Here is an 11457-nt window from a genome sequence, read left to right as displayed (position 1 = left end):
AATGGCAGTCCCCTCTTCTGGTTTCTGCCACTGGGGCCTGTGTTGTCCGTATCACTGCTAGCTTCTTCACCAGTTTATCTGCATGCTAATGTGTGACTGCGATCAGCCCTCAGTGGGTCCACCGCCTTGCGCCATCAGTGGGTCCAATGCCTTGCACCCTCAGTGGGTCTGCCCGCTTCTCCACACTTGGGATCCGCCCAAGGCTGCTGGTGCACCTGGGTCACGCTCAGGTCAGTCTGGTGGATCTTTCCTGCCCGACCCTGCTCTGCTGCTGGCTCTGCCCCTCTTACTGGTTTGGCTGAAGGGTTCATTGTTGTCACACTTCCATATAGTTCAATTTCCTGTGGTTTGGCTGCGTTTTTGTTGCTAAAACTTTGTTGTTTTTAAACTTGGTTGTGCTAGAAGGTGCAGTGCTTCCACCTACACCTCCATCTTGGCAGAAGTCTGAGGAATTCTTTATGAGTTGTGCTCCTTCACTTATTTTGTTTATTATTTTGGGGTTTTCCAGAACATACAGTTTGTGGTAACAGCAATGATATTTGAATTTTCCTTTTTTCATATACTTAATTCTAATTTTCTACAATTTTGGTTAGAAAATATACTTGACGTAATTTCAAATTTTGTAAATTTAATGAGACTTGCTGGTAGACAAGCACATTATCTAATTTGGAATATGTTTCAAGTACAACAGAAATAAATGTGTAAATTGGAGCTTTTAGATTAAATGCTCCACTCATTTCTTTCAAGTCAAACTCATCTAGTATGGCAGTTAAGGCCATTATTATCTTAGTAATATTTTAAAACACAGTACTTTAGATAATTACTTTTTAAAATCATATTATTAGAGAAGAAGAAGGCAAAATGCAAGTTCTGTTCCCTGTTGCAGTTTCTAGATTCTAACATGAAATTTTCAACCACAATATCCCTCAATATCTTTTAAAACTGTAGCAAAAAAAAAAAAACCCTCAGTGCAGAGAATGTGGGGAAAATAGGAGCATTCTTCTCAGGGATCTCATAATGTTTTGTACAACTCTCTTTGTGAAGATGAACTTCAAAAAAAGTAGCCTCACGAACAGGCTGGTACAGGCCAGTAATGATGCAAAGTTGACGTTGAAGGGAGCAAGAATAAAGCCATGAGCTGCAGTGATAAGGATAAAAACAGTCCACACCATAAGATAGACTTGGACGGAATCTAGAGTTCTGCTAGGATAACCTCACAACACCACATCATAAGATAGACTTGAATGGAATCCAGAGTTCTGCTAAAACATCCTCACTCACAATGCCATGCTTTTCTTTCCAACACATGCTCTGTGGAAACATGAGGTCCTTTTCCTTAAGTCAAAGATTAATCACATTTTTAAGTGTTCCTGTGATCCATAATTGTGGTTAGTGATGGGAACATGCCTCCACATGCATTGAAGGCTCCAAAGATTCCATATGTGCCACATGGAGAAGAGAACCAAATAATGTCTAGTTTGTCTAAATTTCTACTAAAAGTGAAGCTCCAGAATTGTGTGCAATTTTTTCATGAGTCATGCTCTGTCACAGAAGTTACCTGCAGCTAGCATAAGGAATCATATCTATGTAGTTGAATAAATAAACTCCACCTAAAATTGTACCAAATATCTGAGTTAGTCTGGGGCAACTCTTAAGCCCCCAAGGATTTTTAATCTGACCACAACCACGGTAAAAACTGGAATGGACTTAGCAGCAAGAAGGAGGCAGCCACACTAACCTCCTACTAGGACCAATCTGGAACTACAACTAATTTGTGGAGAAATTACGCAGAATAAACAACTGAAATATAGTGAGAGAGAAGCCCTACAACGTCAGACAGACAAAAGAACCACCTTCTGCACAATCTGTATGGTTAGGGAATGCAGTAGAGCCTTGAGAGGGCTGGCAGGGCACATATAGCAGCAGTGCCAGAGGGATAGTTAGTTGGCAGGTTGTATCCCCCAGAGAAGAATGGAGTCTAATCTCTAAGCTGGGATCCTCAGCCTGGAATAGCAGAGTCCAAAAAGTATGCAGATATCAACCAGCAGTGAAAAGTAGCAGGGTTGTTCTCTGCCAGAAATGGGTGGCTGGAGATGCAGAACCATTTAAAGGGACAATGAACAAAGTTTCATTTGCTGCCCCTTACCCAGGGTTCTGGCAAAGACAGGAGCAGAGTGGGCTGTAGACACCCGAGGAGAGACGGGGGCCAGAAGCTCTGGGGAGAATGCAGAAAGAGTAGTGACAGGGAACCCGGTGCTGAGTAATTCCCCCAAAGGATATCAGCCATCTTGCTCTGGCACAGCACTCCCCTCTTAGTGGCAGCAGCCTGAGGGGAAAGAACAGCCATACCCCCAAGAGAGACTCTGCCTGGGCTCTGTGTTGCTTAAGCCTGATTGATGAGTACAGAGAAACTAGATCAACAACTAAAGAAGATGACAACAGATGCAAATCTCTGGCAAAGGGAGGGGGAAGAGTGAACTAGAGACACTTGAGGAGAGACAGGGGATGGAAGTTTGAATGAGAGAACTGAGTGATTGGCTGCTGGGATCCTGGTGCTAGTTCATTTCCCATACTGCAGCAGCCATCTTGCTCAGGCAGACCACTCCTCTCTGAGCAGCAGCAGCCTGAGGGGAAAGAATAGCCCCAAACCCAGGAGGAATTCTGCTGCACCCTATGTGGCTTAAGCCTTACTACTACTGGGTGAAAAGTGACTAATTAACAACTAAAGGGTATAGCTATAGACAGCAGATTTCTGACAGACTCAGAGCAGGCTTCTTAAGGTCAGACATATTCAACATCTGAAACCACCAAAGTCAGATACAGAAAGAAAAAACAGTAGTAAATACTAAAGATCACTGAGACAAAATTCACTGTGGTCTTCTCTGTGGTTATTGATATTTTATTTACTGCATAGTTGTTTTTTTAAATTTTTCAGTAAGGTAGTAAGATTATAAGTGAGTTAAAAATTCTTTAATTTTACTTTTATGTTATTTGTATTTATATTGTTGTCCAAGTACAGTTGTCTGCATTTTTGCCCACCACTCCCTCCAACCATAGACATCCCACACCTGATTCACCCCATCTTAGTTCATGCGTCCTTTTTAGATGCTTCTGAAAACCATTCCTCCTTTTTCCCTATTATCCCCTCCCATCAACCCCTCTGGTTACTGTCAATTTGTTCTTAATTTCAATGTCTCTGGTTATATTTTGCTTGATTTTTTGTTTTTTCATTAAGTTCCATTTAAAGGTGAGATCACATGGTATTGTCTCTCACCACCTAACTTATTTCACTTAGCATAATGTTCTCCAGTTCTATCCATGCCATTACATAGGGTAGCAGCTACTTCTTTCTTTCTGCTATGTAGTATTCCATTGTGTACATGTGCCATAGTTTTTTGATCCATTCATTTACCAATGGGCACTTAGGATACTTCCAGCACTAGGCTATAGTAATTGTGCTGCTATTAACATTGGGGTGCATAGGTTCTTTTGAAATGGTGTTTCAGGGTTCTTAGGATATAATCCAAGCAGTGGAATTTCCAGCTCAAGAGGCAGTTTCATTTTTAGTTTTCTGAGGAAATGCAATGCAGTGCCTGCACCAGTCTGCATTCCCACCAACAGTTCACTTTGGGACCCTTTTCTCCACATTCTCTCAATACTTGTTTGTTGATCTGTTTATGATGGCCATTCTCACAGGTATGAAGCGGTATCTCATTGTAGTTTTGATATGCATCTCTCTGATGGCTAATGATGAGGAACACCTTTTCATATGTCTCTGAACCTTCTGTATGTCCTCCTTGGAGAAGTGTCTGTTCAAGTCTTTTGCTCATTTTTTAAATTGGGATTTTTTTATTTTTATTTTTTTTGGCTTCCTTAGAGTGGAGTCCTGTGAGTTCTTTATATATTTTGGAGATCAAATCCTCCTCTGAGGTATCATTAACAAATGTTTTCCTATATAGTCAGCTCTCTTCATTTTAATGCTGATTTCTTCAAATGTGCAGAAGCTTTTCAATTTGATGAGGTCCCATTTGTTTGTTCTTTCCTTTATGTCCCTTGCTTTAGGAGATGTATCATTGAAGATGTTGCTGTGTGGAATGTTTTAGATTTTCCTGTCGATGTTCTCCTCTAGGACTTTTATGGTGTCACAACTTATATTTACTTTTGTGTATGGTGTGAGTTAGTGATCGAGTTTCATTTTTTTTGCATGTAGCTGTCCAGTTCTCCCAACACCATTTGTTGAAGAGGCTATTTTTACTCCATTTTGTGCTTCTTCCCCTTTTATCTAATATTAATCAACTGTAGAGACTTGGGTTTATTTCTGGGCTCTGTGTTCTGTTCCATTGGTCTATATGTCTGTTCTTATGCCAGTACCAGGTTGTTTTGATTACAGTGGCCTTGTGATATAGTTTGGCATCAGATATTGTCATTCCTCCCGCTTTGTTCTTCTTTCTCAAAATTGCTGCAGCTATTCAGGGTTGTTTATGATTCCATATAAATTTCTGAAATGTTTGTTCTATATCTGTGTAATATGTCATTGGCACTTTAATAGGGATTGCCTTGAATCTGTAAATTGCCTTGGGTAGTGTGGACATTTTGATGTTGCTAATTCTCCCAGTCCATGAGCATGGTACATGTTTCCATTTATTTGTGTCTTCTTTAATTTCTTTCTTCAGCATTGTGTAGTTTTCTGAGTACAGGTCTTTTCCCTCCTTGCTTAGGTTTATTCCTAGCCACTTTATTTTTTGTTGTTGTTGCTGTATCAAATGGGATTTTTTCCAATTTCTATTTGTGTTACATCATTGTTGGTATACAAAAATTCCTGTGATTTCTGAACATTTAGTTTGTGTCCCACTGTTTTGCCAAATTCACTTATTAGGTTAAGTAGTTTTTGGTGGAGTCTATAGGATTTTGTATGTACACTATCATGTCATCTGCAAACAGTGACAGTTTTGCTTCTTCCTTTCTAATTTGGATGCCTTTTATTTCTTTTGGTTGTCTGATTACTGAGGTTATGACTTCCAATAGTATTTTGAGTAGAAGAGGTGAAAGTTGACAACCTTTCCTCGTTCCTGATCTTAATGGGAAAGCTGTTATTCTTTGCCAATTGAGTATGATGTTGATTGTAGGTGTCTCATATTTGGCCTTTATTAGGCTGAGGAATGCTCCCTCTATTCCCATTTTGCTGAGTGTCTTTATCGTGAATAGGCTATGTACCTTATCAAATGCTTTTTCTGCATCTATTGACATGATCATGAGATTTTTGTCTTTGGTTTTGTTTATGTGATGTATTACCTTTATTGATTGGCAAATATTGTGCTATCCTTGCATCCCTGAGATAAATCCCACTTGGTCATGGTGTATGATTTTTTTAATGTATTGCTGGATGCAGTTTGCCAATATTTTGTTGGGGATTTTAGCACCTAGGTTTATCACAGATATTGGCCTGAAGTTTTCTTTCTTTGCTAGGTCTTTATCTGGTTTTCAAATTGTGATGATTCTGGCTTCATATAAAAAGTTTGGAAGTCTTCCATCTTCATGGATATTTTGGAATAGTTTGTGAAGGAAAGGGTTAGCTCTTCTGTAAATGTGTTGTAGAACTCTCCTGGGAAACCATCTGGTCCAGGGCTTTTGAGTGCCGGGAGTTCTTTGATTACTACTGTTTCAATTTCGTCAGCTGTTATTGGTCTGTTCTGCTTCTTCTTTGTTCAAAGAAGAGGCATTCTGCTTCTTCTTTGTTCAGTTTTGGAAGAGTATATATTTCTAGAAATTTGTCTATTTCACCTCGATTTTCAAATTTCTTCACATATATTTGTTTGTAGTAATTTGTTACACTCTTTGTATTACTGTGGCACCAGTTGTAATCTCTCCTCTTTCATTTCTGATTGTGTTTATTTGGGCCCTTTCCCTTTTTTTCTTGATGACTCTGCTTAAAGACTTGTCGATTCTGTTTTCCTTTTCAAAGAACCAGCTCCTGAAATTACTGATCCTTAGGATTGTGCTTTTAGTCTCTATATCCTTGTGCTGGTCCCAGGAACCTTACCATCCCAATGCAATCTCCTTACCTTCTGTTTTTCAATGTTTTCTACAACTTTGGCCTCCAACTTCCTATAAATTGGGATTCCTGTGTTCTTCAGAAGACCATCTAGGTGTTCCACCTGTGCACAGGGGCAAGTGGGCTCTGCTTCCACCAACCTCATTGTCATCCTCTACTCTCCTTTTCAACTTTTTATTCATTGTCTTATAATTATGATTCTACAGGACTTTCACATATTTAATTACGTTGGTTTCCCAATATTTAATTCCTTTTTTTTGCAGCTGTAAATTAGATTATTTCCTCTATTTCTTCCTCAGATCTTTTTTTTTAGATTTAATTTATTTACTTCTAGATACAGGGGAAGGGAGGAAGGGAGGGAAAGAATCATCAGTGTGTGAGAGAAGCATGGATCATTTCCCTCCCACACATACCCAACTTGGTGCCTTGCTTTCATTGAGGGCATGTGCCCTGACTTTGAAGTGAATCAGTGACTTTCAAGTTTTGGAATGATGCCCAACCCACTGAGTCATACCAGTCAGAGTTCCTCTTCAGATGTTTTGTTCTTTGTGTATACAAATGTGATAAATTTATGCATGTTAATTTTGTATTTGATACTTAAGTAATTTATTTTATGAGTTTTATTCATTTTTTTGTTTGAGTCTTCTGGATTTCTCTATTTATTCTGGTATCAGCTGCAAAAAGTGACAGTTTTACTTTTTATTTATTGAATAAATGCATTGATTTTTTTTCTTATTAGTATGGTGTACCTAGAAGTTCCAGCACTAGTTTGAATTAGAGTGTAGGGAGTTGACATTTTTTTCTATTTTCTGATCTTAAAAAAAGCTTCCTTTTTTCTACAATTGAGTATGATAATAGCTGTGGGGTTATCCTATATAACCTTTATAAAGTTGAGGGATTTTCATTGTATATTCATTTTTGAGTGTTATTTAAACATAAATTGACATTGAATATTGCCAAATGCTTTTTCTGCAACATTTTGATGATCACATGACTTAATTCTTGATTTCGTTGATTTGATAAATCATCTTAATGTTTAAAAGATGTTGAACCAGGTATGTAGTTTCAGTATAATTCCTACTTGATTATAATGTATAGTTCTTTGAACATACTGATTAATTCAGTTTGTTATTACTCTGTTAATAATTGTGGCACCTATGTTTGTTAGGAGTACTGGCCTGTAATCTTTTCCTTTGTTGTGTCTTTTTTTTGGTTTTGTTATCAGGTTAATGTTAGCCTCAGAATATGAATTTGGAAGTGTTTTTTTTTTAATTTTTATTTTTTTTATTAAATTTATTTTTTTAAATTGATTATGCTGTTACAGTTGTTCTATTCCCCCCTTCATTCCCCTCCACCCTGCCCCCCATCCCCACCATTACCCCCCTTTAGTTTATGTCCATGTGTCTCAAGTCCTTTAGGTTCTATATTTCCCATGCTATTCTTGCCCCCCATCTATTTTCTATCTACTGTCTATGCTACTTATTTTCTGTACCTTCTCCCCCCATCTCCTCCTCCCACTCCCCTGTTGCTAACTCTCCTTGAGATCTTCTTTTCTATTTTTCCATTCCTGATCTAGCTGTCCTTTTAGTTTGCTTTTGTTTTAGGTGTGGTTGTTAATAACTGTGAGTTTGCTGTCCTTTCACTGTTCATGTTTTTTTAACTTCTTTTTCTTAGATAAGTCCCTTTAGCATGTCATATAATAAGGGCTTGGTGATGATGAACTCCTTGAATTTGATCTTATCTGAGAAGCACTTTATCTGTCCTTCCATTCTAAATGAAAGTTTTGCTGGATAGAGCAATCTTGGTTGTAGGTCTTTAGATTTCATGACTTGGAATACTTCTTTCCAGCCCCTTCTTGCCTGTAAGGTCTCTTTTGAGAAATCTGCTGACAGTCTGATGGAGACTCCTTTGTAGGTGATTGTCCCCTTAGCTCTTGCTGCTTCTAGGATTCTCTCCTTCATTTTAATTTTGGCTAATGTAATTATGATATGCCTTGGTGTGTTTCTTCTTGAGTCCAACTTTTTGGTACTCTCTGAGCTTCTTGGATTTCTTGGAAGTCTATTTCCTTTGCCAGATTGGGGGAAATTTTCTTTTATTATTTGTTCAAATAAGTTTTCCACTGGTGGCTGTGTCTTTCCCCCTTCTGGTACCCCTATAATTCGGATATTGGAGCGTTTAAAGATGTCCTGGAGGTTCCTAAGACTCTCCTCATTTCTTTGAATTCTTGCTCCTTGACTCTTTTCTGTTTGGCCATTATTTGCTTTCTTCTGGTCCACTCCATTGATTTGAGTCCCAGTTTCCTTTTCATCTCTATGGGTTTCCTGTGGAATTCCATTAATTTCCCTTAGTTTAGCCTTCATATGTTTCTCTAATTTGTGGCTATAGTCAACCAGATCTGTTAGGATCCTGATGACCAGTGTTTTAAACTGTGCGTCTGAGAGTTTTGCTATTTCTTCGTCGCTTAGATTTATCTCTGGGGCTTTGAGGTCTTCCTGCGACATTTTTGGTCTGTTCTGGCCCTTTAAATGTGAGAAGCGGTGCCTTGGACTCCCAGGTCGCTGGTTTGTGACGCTGTATGTGGGGGCGTGGTCAGAGCGGGGAAATGGCGGCGCCCTTTACTCGCTGTGGCTGGTCCAACCGCCCACTCCCTCGCCCATCCGCTTGCCCTCAGACAGGCAATCGCAGTCAACACGCAGCACCGCCTCCCCACCGTCTCTTCAGCAGTCGCTCACCCGGTGGGTCGCTCGGTCGCTCACTAGGTCCAACCCTGGGCCTGGAACCCGTGCGTCTGGATTCGCGTGTCTGGACTCCGCGCCTGGGTCCGTCCAACCGGAGCCCTCCCGTGCAACTCCTCACGAGACGCCGGTTTCGCCCCTTACCGGTCGGGCTGAAGAATTTGTTGTTAACGGACTTCCGAAAAGTTCAATTTTCCGTGTTCTGGTTGTGTTCTCTAGTGCTAATATTTAGTTGTCCCTAAACTTGGTTGTGTGAGAAGGCACGGCACATCCACCTATACCTCCATCTTGGCGGAAGTCCTTGGAAGTGTTATTCTATGGTTTTCAAAGTAGTTGAAGAAAAGTGTACTAATTATTATTTAAATATTTGGTAGACTTCACTTATAAGTCATGTGGTTCTTGGAATTTATGTTTTGGTGGGAGTTTTTATTACTGCTTCAAATTCATTGCTAGGAACTGCTCTATAGAGAATCTCTGTTTCTTTCTAGTTAAGCTTTGGAAGGCTGTATGTTTTTCTGCAAAATCCATTTTATCTAGATTCTCAAAAGTGTTGGTATGCAATGATTCATAATATTTTTAATGATTATTTAAACCTGTGGCATCAGTTGAAATTTTCATTTTTGATTCTATTATTTTTGTTCCCTCTTTTATGAGTTGTACTATTGGGATGCCCATTCTATTTACTTTTCAATTAATCAGTCTTCACTTTATTCATTGTTATCTTATGTTTTTATTTGACTCATTTGTACTCATATCTTTGTTATAAATTTTCTTCTACTTATTTGTTTTTGTGTTTTCATTTCTCTGGTTTCTTCAGGGATAAATTTAGCAGATTTTTGGATTATTTTCCTGCTCTATTGGTAGCCCTATATAACTATACTGTTTTCTCTTTTAACTGCTTTTTCATCATACTAGATTTTGTACAGTGCTTGTTCAATTTCTGTGAGTCTTAAGGTAGAATTAGTTTTCCACTTGTTTTCCTCTTTGATCTATAACTGTTAAAAGCACGTTGTTTTAACATCATCAAAATGTCCATACTTCCCAAAGCAACTTATGGATTCAACACAATGCCTATTAAAATACCAGTGACATGTTTCAAAGATATAGTACAAACATTTCAAAAATCTATTTAGAACCATATATGATCCCAAATACTGGTAGCAATTATGCAAAAGAAGAACAAAGTAGGAGGGATCACAATACCTGACATCAAGCTATGTTACAAGGCCAAGGTAATCAAAAAACAGTCTTGTACTGGCATAAGAACAGACACATAGACCAATGGAACATTATAGAGAGCCCAGAAATAAACCCAAGCCTTTGTGGTCAATTAACATTCAATGGAAGGGGCAAAACTTAAAATGGAGGAAAATAGCCTCCTGCTACATGCAGAAAAATGAAACTTGACTACTAAATTATACCATACACAAAAATAAACTTCATGTGGATAAGACTTAAATAAGTCACGGCACCAAAAAAAGTCCTAGAGGAGAACATGGGCAGAAAAATATCAGATATTCTACACAGTGTTGGGAACCATCCCTCCTGGTTTCAAGGACTGTAGCCTTTTGTCCTAGGGCTAGAGCCTGAGTGGCCTTGGGACATAAGCCACTAAGGAGACATAATATTTCCTCCTGGCAGGAGCACAGCCCCTGCCTCCCCTTTTTTGAGAGGATTGAATTTGAAAATACTGGTTTGCTTAAATTTTGTTTTTGTTTCTGTTTTGAAAGGAATGGCTCAGTCTCAGACTGGAAATGTTTTGCTAAACTTCTGGTAAATGGAATGATATCTCTATTGTTGTTACATCGTAAGAATTCTACTCAGGAAGAATTTAAATTGATTGTTTAAAGAGGGAAAACATCTTGCTCCCCACTCACACAGTGAGAAGATCAGGAAGAAAAACAATGAGAAAATGTTCCTTTTAAACACTCTGAATCCTCCTTCTGGAGGCCCAGGGACTGCTTTGGTCCTGGGAACAAGCTGTGCCAAGATTAGTATCCTCCCTCCGTCTTCTCCAGCCTCCTTAAAGTTGTCAAGGGCACTAGATAAGGAGACGGCTTACTTTCGAGCACAATCAAGGAATGCAGTAATCACCCAGAATTTTAAAAATGTAAATGTATTTGCTAGTGGAGAAAAAACTGTTTGTGAAAGTTATGAATGTGTTCATAAAGTTGTCAATCTAAAGCGTGCCAATTACTTACTTTTAGTTGTCACTAAAGGCTGAGAATTTTAATTAGATTGGGAAAAATACATAGTTTTAGTGATGAAAGATATAAATCAAAGCCTGTCAGAATGTTGGAAAAGAACAACATAGGCGATGTTTCCTGCCCCGGCCTTAATAGGGGAGATTAAATGTTTTAATTGCAGCAAGGCAGGACACATTCAGAAAGAGTGTCCTTGTAAGGACAAAAAATTCCCAATGAAGGAGTGCCCTCATTGCTGTAAATGCAAACCTTCAGCCAATCAATGCAGTTCTACCCACGATAAGGATGAGAAATTACTGCCTCCCCTGCAAGGAAACGAGAGGAGGGACAGGAGGGACACGAGCGAGCTCTGGTGCCCCAAACCAAACAGGAACCCCAACAATAGCAAGCAGCTGTTCTGCGTTCAGGAAAATGTCCGGTGTCCGATCTCCATGACGCCACTAGGGGGAGTACAGGGCTGGCCTTG

This window comes from Artibeus jamaicensis, unplaced genomic scaffold (assembly GCF_021234435.1).
Source record: "Artibeus jamaicensis isolate MK-2021 breed Jamaican fruit bat unplaced genomic scaffold, CSHL_Jam_final contig_469, whole genome shotgun sequence".
Taxonomy (NCBI): domain Eukaryota; kingdom Metazoa; phylum Chordata; class Mammalia; order Chiroptera; family Phyllostomidae; genus Artibeus; species Artibeus jamaicensis.
This window is presented reverse-complemented; position numbering follows the sequence as displayed.